The following is an 11,103-nucleotide window of genomic DNA, read 5'->3' as shown; positions in this document are numbered from 1 at the left end:
TTTGTTGCGGAACAGCATTGGGCGATTCACAAATCTAGCACAAAATAAAAAGAGAAATTATTGCAAGCACAATTTTTCAAAACGGCGTATACGCTGAACGAAAGCTCCTTCCGTGAATTGAATGATTTGTAATTCACATGGCTGCAAGTCTTTGCTTTCCTAATTTTGAATGAGTACGAAACAATATGATGCATACACAGTCCATTGAACAAAAATCATCCAATTATGTGATGACGTTCACTATAGATTTGAGCTACTATAAGCCATTTTATGAGACGTTTCAAATCATATGTTTTTTATTTGTTTATCAGCTTTGAAACTTGCTGGCGGGCACATTTATTTACGTTTCTTCTAGCGCCACATTTGGGAGGAGCTCATTCATTATTGGCGTGCAACGAGCTTTTAAATCTTCCCCAGTAAAATTAAAATCAGCAGGCAGGGAAGAATTTATTTTATTACCAGTAAATAAAATAAATTCTTCCCTGCCTGCTGATTTTAATTTTTTTTTTACATCAGACATGTAACCGCGTAAAAAAAATAGCCAGAAAGAGGCGAAAATGTCATCACCAACAAAAACGTTGCCAGCGCCATTCACATATCATGCTAGTTTTTAAAACAATAACAATGAGCGGCCCGCCAGAAAACGTCAACCGACTGTCTCGTAAAATGACTTATAAGCAGATAATTGAATTATAATAAAACAAATGACTAACGTGCAACTTATGGTAGATTTTCTTTTCCCCATGTCTCAAACCGAAAATCATCCAATTATTGTCTGAAATACCAGATGGAAAACTGATTATTGAATATGTCAAATTATCTTTGCAAACCGCATCGTAAACATGGCGACATCAGTAGGAAAGTGTGCTATTCATATGGAATAATCCACAATTATCCTTAATTATAGCACCTTTTCTTTACATTTTAAGCGTAAGTACCACCCACAAATTGATCATACCAGGTTTCCATGGAGTTGAAGCTGTGGTGCCCATAGAATAGGAGGAGCAGCGCATCACAAGGCATCTAGGAATCTATTCTCGATAATTGTAATAATGATGATTGATAAACAAATAAATACTAAAATACATAAAACCAACATCGTCGGGTGATTCTTTATTTTCCAATTGAATTTGTTTTAACTTTTAACTTACAAGTAATCGGGGTTGTTTACATTGGAATACGATAATCATTTAATTTCAGGCATCTATCTGAAGGGTAAAAATCGTTTCAAGACCGGATGATTTTCATTCGGTGTGATTTGTAAACAGATGATTTCCGTGCAGACGAAAATCATCTTGATTGTGTCTGATAATAGGTATGGGGCGGAGATGAGGCAAAAATCATTCACTTTATGGCGGGAGATTTCGTTCAGTGTATCTAACATTCGGAAGGATTCGAGAAAAATGCGATGCCATAGTCACAGACAAACAGACGTAACACTGACGAAATTTCCATCGACCACTTATTTAACGATCATTTCGAAATCGCTATGTTACAAATCTCACATCCAGAGGCGCGCGCAACGTTTTTATTCGTGTATGACGTTTCACACTACCGTCATCTGCCGGTCTTGTTGCACGAAATACCTTTTCGTGCAACATGCTCACCAGATGATGATGGTGTAAAGTGGGCGATGGATTTTGAAGAAATTTGTTCTAAGTGTTACGTCAGTTTGTCTGTGCCATAGTGTTGTGTCTTCGGCAGGCTTGATAGAAACCAGGGGGGGTATATGCAACGAGGTTCGCCTACCGTTCATGTTTTGTGGGTGTATTCGTTTGGCTGACAACGGTGCTAGGCATCCCGCTGTTTGAGTGTTGAAATGCATCAGCATTTGCTATCTGGCATGGCCCGCGTTTCGACCTGTGCTGTTTGGGTTGGCCCGCGTGAGAGATGATGCTGTTTGGGACGGCCCGCCCGAGAGATGATTGTTAGGTGAGCTTTGTTTGTAGTTGACAGCCATACACCCACCCTGATAGAAACTCCTCTGCGATGCAAAGAGGAGGCGATTTCGCCGCTTTTCTGAGGAGAAAAAATTGAACTCAAAATTTGAAACACAGATCCTCAAGCGATTCGAGTAAGAGTGCAAAAAAATGCAGGGATTTTTGTCTGGTGCTCTTTTTTGATGGAATTTTACTCTGGTGTGTTTTGTGCTGCATCTTCCTCGCTCAATTTTCGTTGCCTCTTTGTTTAGCATTTTTTCGCTCCCTTGCAAGTAGGCAAAGGCAGCACGCTGCTCTACAGTATGTCACCGAACTCTGATGATGTTGAGGAGTATTATCAAGCCTGGTCATCGGAGTAGGCACGACCTGAGAGAGACTCGCGAAGAGGAAAAATATCAACGTCATTTATGCAGCCCAGATTCCACTGTCACGAAACGTCAAATGCAGCCCGTCGTTTCTACGGCTGAAAAAGTGAAAAGTATTGTCACAGACAAACATACGTCACGCTCTCATCATTGTCCATCGACCACCTTTTTAACGGTCGATTCAAAAATATGTTAGGTGGCCAATCCGCCACCCGCAGCGCTCGCATCGTTTTTGTTCGTGTTTGACGTTTACACACTACCACCATCTGTTGGCCCGTCGGCCAAACACACTGATTTTAGCATTGGGCTTACATGTCCTCGTGACTATGATTTTGATCGAGATTTGTTCTAAGTGTTACGTCTGTTTGTCTGTGGTATTGTATTCAAAATAAACTATTATAAAAGTCAGTGTAGCAGTTTTTCCAAAGATGCTGAGAAATCTAAACACAAGACTGTTTATTTATAATGTCTGCTACGTTTGCTGGCATGAAATTTCACTCAAAATGCCGTTCATGCTTCGGTGTGATGTAAACGCAAAAGTTTTTTACTGAGATGGCCAGTGAGAGCTTAAACGGTGTTGCCAACACTGGAAGCAACTGATTATGTTGCTCGGATGTCGTTGGCGCCATACCAACCGGATAACGAATCGAAGTGAGCTGCTGCTGAAAAAATTAAAAACTGAACGAAAAATTCAAGCGGTTTGCGAGAAGAAAAACATATCAAACTAGTTAAAATTAGAAAACTTAAGGGCCTGTTCACAAATTTCATAACGCTTAAGGGGGTGGGTGGGTGTCCTTGAAATGTTACGGCTCATACAAAATTCGTAAAACATTCATACAAAAAGCGTTACGAGGGGGTGGGTGGGTGTAAAAAATGACCATTTTCAGCGTTATGAAATATGTGAATGAACCCTAATGTTAAATTAGTTCCAAGAGACAAATGCCCCTTCTGGGTAAAGTCTCTATAAACAAAAAAAAAATTTGAGTCAATCATGCTTTCAATGCAAAACAAGATTGATAATAGCGTATGGATTTCGCACATACTATCCATGTGCAAACACCCATTGTAAAAATCCATGTAAGTTGGCACAAGAAGACCTAATAATTGTCGGAGCAAGCGCCTAAACCCCCTAAAATAGTAGTTTATACCATATGTTCGGGAGTAACGAAGGCTCCCGCTCATTTCAGGGATGTAGTTCAGGGTGAGCAACGTTACTCCCGAACATCCTCACCCACCCAGAAACTGCTCCAGTTTATGAATTGTATATAACATTCCTTGCGTATGCATTCTTAAAATGTAGCCGCCGTGTGCCCGATTTGCATGGAATGGAAGTTCATTTGCGTAATAGATGAATCCTCTCTTGCCGTAGATGAGATATCGGTGTAGTTTTCCTGCTTCGCCTTCCTTTGTATATGTTTCCAAATATCGTTGTTCTTGTTGAAAACAAACTCCGCATGTATGGTTTGTTGATGTCCAAAGCACTCATTCCAGAGTGGTGCAAGTATAGATAGGCGTTGGAGAGGAAATTCAAGTTAGAAGAGTAGGAATTGGGTCCTAAAATTTTTAATGAAATCTTGTTTTTATTTAATAACACGAAAAAGCATGTAACTGTAACTACTTTAGCATTTCTTCCCGCTCAAATAATGGCTATTTCATGTTTAAACTTTAATTTAAAAATTTGGTCCATAAATGAACCTTGGCACTTTTGATCATGTTTGACGTTCGCTTAGTCGACAAAAACACCACAGGGGTTTTAGTTCTACCACTGGGGTTGTTCCTATCTGACATTTCGTAAGGGACACGGAAAACAAAATACACCCAAAATTTGAGTTTAAGCCAAAGGATGTGACAAAATCTAAAACAAAATTGTTTGGGCTTAAACCAACGGAAAACATTGGAAAATTGAGTAAACATGTGTTTTTGGCCTAAACTTAAGCGTTTGGCACTAAAATTGGGACAGGGCTTTAGGACCCTATTGCTCGTGCTTCGGCCAAACATATACGTATGTAGTACTGACCTGCGAAACCGTATCATGCTGCTACCTCTACATACCATAACCAACCGTTGGAAGTTGCTCATGTGGAAGTGACGAGTTTAGGAAAGTGTTGGGTAGAGCAGATCAAACAACTCTCACCCACCATCGAAGTGTTATCTATCACCATCCGCGCCGATTCTCCGTGGTTTCCGTATTACGATCCAATATCGCTTTAGGGTTTGCTTAAATTTCTCGTTGTATTATCGATTTGCCGTGTGTTGTCGTATTACTGAAGGTGTAGTGGATCCGTGTGAGTAATAAGCTTGCAAACCTGCAATCCATTGGTGAACGGTTAGTACACCGTGCGCCGTCGCAAGTAAGGTTTCCTTCGCTGGGTTGAATTAATCCGTAGTTTGGTAAATCCGATTTCGCCAATCACTATAGTCAAGTGCCATTGTGAACTGTTGAAGCTAATCAAAGGAGGTGTTGACTATGCTACCATTCAGGGTCCTTAGATACCCTAGATACACTATTGATCATTATTAAACAAGCTTTCAAACTGAACCGACGTGTTTTTTCTCTTGCCTGTAAAAGCCCAATAGTCTATAGGTTATGGGCCCAGGATTTCACTTTTGAAGAAGAATAAAAAGAAAGTTGAATTAGAAGATAGAAAATGGCGTCTACGGCTCAGAAGGCAGGAATTACGCAGTTCGCTGGAGAGGGTTTTGATACCTGGCTGTTCCGGGTTGAAACGCAACTTGCGGCACATGGGGTGAAAAAGGCAATTGTTGAAGACCCACCAGCGGATGGAGCTACAGCTGAAGTGAAAGCGAGTTTTGAAGAACGAGATGAAAAAGCGAAGGCGTGATTGTATCCTATATTGCTGACAGTCATCTAGAGCATGTTCGCGATATGGATTCAGCTAAAGAAATGTGGAGTAGTTTGAAGAGAACGTTTGGTAAAACCGGATTTGCTGCTTTAAATTTCATTCGTCGTTGTTTGCATAATTTGAAAATGCCGGAAGGAGGATCATTGAAAGAACATTTTTGCAAATTTGATGAACTAGTTCGCCAGCTGAAGAACGCAGGATCAAAAATGTGTGATAAAGATGTAATAAGTCAACTATTCATGACGCTACCACCATCATATGACACGGTAACAACTGCATTGGAAAATTTGAAGGACGAGGAACTCAAGATCGACGTTGTTAAGGCAAGACTATTGGCAGAAGAACAGAAGAGAGCAGGACGAGAAGAACATTGCGGAGCAGCGCATGGCGAGGCGGTTCTCGCAGCAAGATCAGGGCAAAATGGAAAAGATGAAGGTTTCATTGGACATGGTGAAGCAAGGCCAGGATTCAGAGGCAGGAACAAGGCAGTTTTTCCAGGAAAATGTTTCGGATGCGGTGAATTCGGACATCGGCGGTTCGAATGTCCCAAACTATCGGAGAAAATTAGTAGAGCACATGTAGCTGAGGTACCAATAGATCGAGAAGTAGCGCTGATGATGAGAAGCAATAACCAACCGTTGTCAGAAGAAAATGTACTGGAATGGATTATTGATAGTGGTGCAAGTCGACATATGGTGAATAACGAAGATTTATTTGATATGCTCGAAGATTTGCCTGAACCAGTGAAGATAGAATGCGCCAAGGATGGAGAGAGTATGTTGGCTTCAAAAGGTGGAACTGTATCAGCAAGATCTGTTGTCGAAGGAGAAGCTATTACATTTAGAGTTGGAGAAGTCGTTTTTGTCCCGAATCTCAAGTTTAACCTGTTATCATTGAGGAAGTTGGTGAAAAATGGAATCACCGTTGATTTTCAAGCAGAAAAAGCGGTAATAATGCAAGGCGATCGTATAGTTGGAAATGCTGAAGTTCGTGGAAATTTGTACTACTTTCGAATGTGGAAACTGAGGAAAGATGCTGCTCTGGTTACGAAAAACGAGACTGAAACACAAACCGTTCTATGGCACCAAAGATATGGACACCTTGGATTGAAGAACCTAGAAAAGCTAATGAAATCAGAGATGGTTGTTGGTTTGGAAAAGCTGAAGAAATGTGAGAAGATTTTCTGTGAACCTTGTGCTGAAAGCAAGTTAGTTCGGCTGCCGTTCAATGGATCGAGACCCGTGACAAGTCGAGTGCTAGAAAGAATTCATACTGATGTATGCGGAAAAATAACGCCCACAACATATGACGGAAAAAATTACTTCGTGTCTTTCATTGATGATTTCTCACATTATGCTGTTGTATTTTTAATGAGCAACAAAGATCAAGTTTTCCAATATTTCAAAGTGTACGAATCTATGGTTACAGCCAAATTTGGAAAGAAAATCGAATATTTGAGGTGTGATTTGGGTCGAGAATATTTTTCGAGGGAACAACTACTTTTCTATGAAAGCAAAGGCATCCAAATAGAATCTACAGTGGGATATACACCCCAGCAAAACGGAGTAGCCGAAAGATTCAATCGAACAATCGTAGAGAAGATGAGAACAATGCTAGTTTCTTCTGGCGCTCCAAAGACACTATGGGGAGAAGCAATTCTAAACTCTGTATATGTAACCAATAGAAGTCCTTGCGAAGCATTAGCAGATTCAACTACACCTGCGGAATACTGGAATGAAGTGAAACCTGATGTTAGTAAGCTGCGTGTATTCGGTTCTTTGGGATTTTCCTGGATTCCGAAGCAGAAACGTGGAAAACTGGATCCGACTGGACAACGATGCATGATGTTGGGTTATGCTCCAAATGGATATCGACTATGGGATTATGAAAAACGAAAAATGTTTGTAGGCCGTGATGTCAAGTTTATTGAATCTGTATTTCCTTATAAAGAAGATGATACTGTGCCATCTGGGATTTCAGTTTCTGCTGAAATACCAGTTATGCAACCCAAGGCAATCTCAAGTAGTGCTGAACTTGGTGCTGAAGTGGATATTGAAACTAGCATAGTGAATTCTATTCAACAAACTAATCAAATTGATGAAGAGTGTGCAGATGAAGATTACACTTCAGCAACCGAGGAAGAACAAGTTGCACTCCCGCCACAATCAAATGGGAACTCTCAAGAGGAGAATGTTCCGAGGTCCAGTGGCCGGGAGTGCAGGAGACCAGGTTGGTTGCATGATTTTGTTTCTTCCTATCGAGCATTCTCTGTTGCTGTAAATGATTCACAGATCCCATCAAAATACACTGATATAGAAGGTCACCCAAACCAGAACGATTGGAAAAAGGCAGTAGATGAAGAGTTGAGGTCCCTTATAAAAAATCAAACTTGGGATTTTGTCAAATGTCCTAAAGAAGCTGTTCGATTGGTGCCTTGTAAATGGGTTTTCACTGTCAAATCAGATGCTGATGGGAATCCGGTAAGGTATAAAGCGAGGCTAGTAGCGAAAGGTTTTCTGCAGCGCAAGCACGTGGATTACGAGGAGACATTTGCTCCAGTAGCTAAATTGGCAACAATAAGGACGTTACTTGCGGTAGCAAATGAAGAGGACATGAAAGTTTTTCAAATGGATGTCAGGACAGCATTTTTAAATGGAAAATTGCAAGAAAAAGTGTATATGGCAGTACCAGAGGGAGTTACAGCTACAAGAGGAGAAGTGTGTCTACTAAAACGTTCTTTGTATGGCCTGAAACAATCTCCAAGGTGCTGGAACAAGCGTTTTAATGAATTTTTGATTGGACTTGGTTTCCGTCGTTCCCGCCATGATTACTGTCTATATGTTAAAGAAGGAACTGAAAATGCTGTATACTTGGTAATATATGTTGATGATCTACTACTTGCTGGAAAAAATGAAGAAACTGTTAGAGGTATTCAAGAAAAACTAAAAAAATAAATTCGAGATGGCTGATATGGGCGAAGTACATCATTTTCTCGGAATCAAAGTAGAACGCATTATGGAAAAAGGGTCGATGGCACTTTCTCAAACAGGACAAATTGACAAGCTTTTACTCAATTTTGGAATGGAACGCTGTAATCCTGTCAAGACTCCAGCGGAAGTTAACCTAAATTTGGAGAAACACAATGGTGACTGTAAGAATCCTTATCGAGAGCTTATTGGCGGTTTAATGTATATAATGATGGGAACAAGACCTGATTTGTGTTACATTGTTGGATATTTGGCTCGATTTCAAGATGCCGCTGGTGAGCAACACTGGCAACAAGCAAAACGTGTCCTAAGATATCTACAGGGCACTAGGAATATGAAGTTGATATATCAGAAGCAATCAAATCAGCCTATTGTTCAAGCGTTTGCTGATGCAGATTATGCAAGTGATGAAACTGATAGAAAATGCGTGTCCGGATATCTTATGAAAGTTCATGGCAACACGGTTATTTGGTCATCGAAGAAGCAACAATCTGTTGCCATGTCATCTACGGAAGCAGAGTATGTAGCAATGAGTTCTTGTTGTAGTGAAGCTATATGGTTAGGAGGACTATTACACGATATGCTGCCTTTAAAGAATATATTCCCAATACATGTGTTTGAGGACAACCAAGGTGCGATAGCCATGGCAAAAACGGGAGAGACAAAACGTGTGAAGCACATAGACGTTAAATATCATTTTATTCGAGATGCTGTAGAACAACAAAAAATTAATATTAACTATGTTCCAACTCGTGATCAAGAGGCAGATATTTTGACGAAACCATTGACTACTACGTTTTTTGAAGGATTCCGGAGGAAGATAGGTTTGCTGTAATCACTCAAGCAAGTCAACAAGAGGGGCTGTTGAAGCTAATCAAAGGAGGTGTTGACTATGCTACCATTCAGGGTCCTTAGATACCCTAGATACACTATTGATCATTATTAAACAAGCTTTCAAACTGAACCGACGTGTTTTTTCTCTTGCCTGTAAAAGCCCAATAGTCTATATGAACTAAAGTGAGTCATCACCGTTGATGCCTCGGAAGCCAATTTGCGAACACCCCTTGTATTTGCTTCGGATCAGTATGGATTTGCTGCGCCGTGCAACATACGAGTCCCAGTGACTCGCATCCAGGAAAATGTGGAACACTCATTGTGCTCCGGATAGCGAAGACATTTGGTAGTCTATCGCCAAGCCATAGTCTCCGTCCGTGGAAACTAGTTCGAATTTCTTTGAACACATCCAGTATCCAAAGATGGGTTTGGACGCCCCCAGCAGCCATCTAATGTACCTGAACTTCCTAATGTTCAAGCATCTAATAGGTAAGAGGACACCCACGTGTCGGTTGGAATGATATTTGAACATCCCTGATGCCCAAAATCAAAGTTTCGGTGTGCTCAGATGCCCCTAGCATGTGAGATCGTGTAATCCTCTGAGTAATGATGGCTGTCTCATGAATGACCAATTGTTCCTGTCGGTTTGATGTCGGGAGTAACGTGGCTCACCCTGAACTACATCCCTGAAATGAGCGGGAGCCTGCGTTATTCCCGAACACCATACATTTTTTTGCGTGTAGTGACTGTAGATCGGACGTGTATTTTCGGTATTTTCAGTGTGCCAAATTAACCGTCCTTTCAAATTCATATTCTACTTTACCATCTCAAAGCATTGAACGCACTCTCCTGTCACGTTTGACATGTTTTCGTTTTCCCCCGCGAAATGTCATCCGTTTTCCAATTGGAATTTCCCTTCGTGCCAGAGTTCTTTTTGCGTGCGGCCAGCAGCAGCGGATTGTCGCCTTGGCAACCAGTAAGGTGAAAAACGAAAAACAAAATAAAGATCCCATCCAGCAGGCAAAGCAGCCAAGAACATCTTTTCGGTTTTTCGGGCAGAAAATCGCGTTTTCCCGGGTGTAAAATGTGCCATTTCCGCGGCCGTCGCGATTCTTTGTAATTCGGTGATTGTTTCGAGTGGGGAATTGACCGGAATCAGGGAAGAAGAAACACGGAGATTTTCGTTCGCAAGTCGGTCAGTGTGTGTATGCAATAATCTATGTCGTGAAGCGTGTCTATTTTGCACAAGCGAATGAATGATTCTAATCGGCCTACTCTGTTGGGGTAGTGGGTGGAAGTTGTCCGTTCTCAGAGTTGTGCAATAAAACAAGTTCCGGAAGAATAATCTTCCAGGATCTGTTCTCGTAGTAGGCCGTACGGGATTGTGAATGTCATTGCAGTAATGCTTGGGGAAAGTGCTGGAAGACGACTTTTTCCGGTTCTGAAAACGTAAACGTTACCATCGCGAAAACATCGATTTCTGTGACGGAGAATCCCTTTAATTTTGGTGTGCGATTTTTTGTGTTGTGTTTGTGATTGGGAATTGCTCCAAAAAGAAAAGTGTTTTAGTGAAAATTATGACGGAGTTGCTTGAGAAGACAAAAGCATCTTCATCATGAGAAATGCATGTTTAATGCCAAAGGAAGATCATACCGGAGGGGTAAGTTTTATACCTTACTTAAGGGTATTCATTAAGATTATGAAATTATTTGCCTATCTTTGATATCAACGTTAACCCGTAATTGCGCAAAATTATTTTCGAACAACATTACCCATTGTTTGGTAAAACTTAATTTTTTTTTTTTCAAACAAAACCTGATTTAATTAGTTAATTTTCAAAAATCCAACATGCTTCAGCGTTTTTAAGCAAAATATGTATCTGGTTATTGTTTGATTTGGTTTTTGTTCTTTTTATGTTTTGTTTGATCTGTTTCTTCATCATTCTATTATTTTTTTCAACCCCATTTTTAATTCTTCTCCCCTACCTGATTTTTTCTTCTTTTTTCTCTACTCTTCTATTTTTTGACATCTTTCTTCTCTTCCGTTTGTTTTTTCTTCTCTTTCTTTATTCTTCTCTCCTCTCTTTCATCTTTCTTCTCTACTGTCTGATATT

The 11,103-nt window shown here is 40.5% G+C and overlaps 1 protein-coding gene across 8 annotated transcripts in view; it reads left to right on the top strand.

The window, feature by feature from the left end:
• Positions 1-9,906: 9,906 nt before the first annotated feature.
• Positions 9,907-11,103, top strand: part of LOC5576136 (DNA-binding protein RFX2) — a 169,618-nt gene continuing 168,421 nt past the window's right edge. For all 8 annotated transcript variants that reach the window (XM_021838428.1, XM_021838427.1, XM_021838425.1 and 5 more), the window contains exon 1: positions 9,907-10,650. The gene's annotated coding sequence lies outside the window, so the exon portion shown is untranslated. The remainder of the gene's footprint in view (positions 10,651-11,103) is intronic.

This window comes from Aedes aegypti, chromosome 1, assembly GCF_002204515.2.
Source record: "Aedes aegypti strain LVP_AGWG chromosome 1, AaegL5.0 Primary Assembly, whole genome shotgun sequence".
In the NCBI taxonomy this organism is placed as follows: domain Eukaryota; kingdom Metazoa; phylum Arthropoda; class Insecta; order Diptera; family Culicidae; genus Aedes; species Aedes aegypti.
This window is presented reverse-complemented; position numbering and strand designations above follow the sequence as displayed.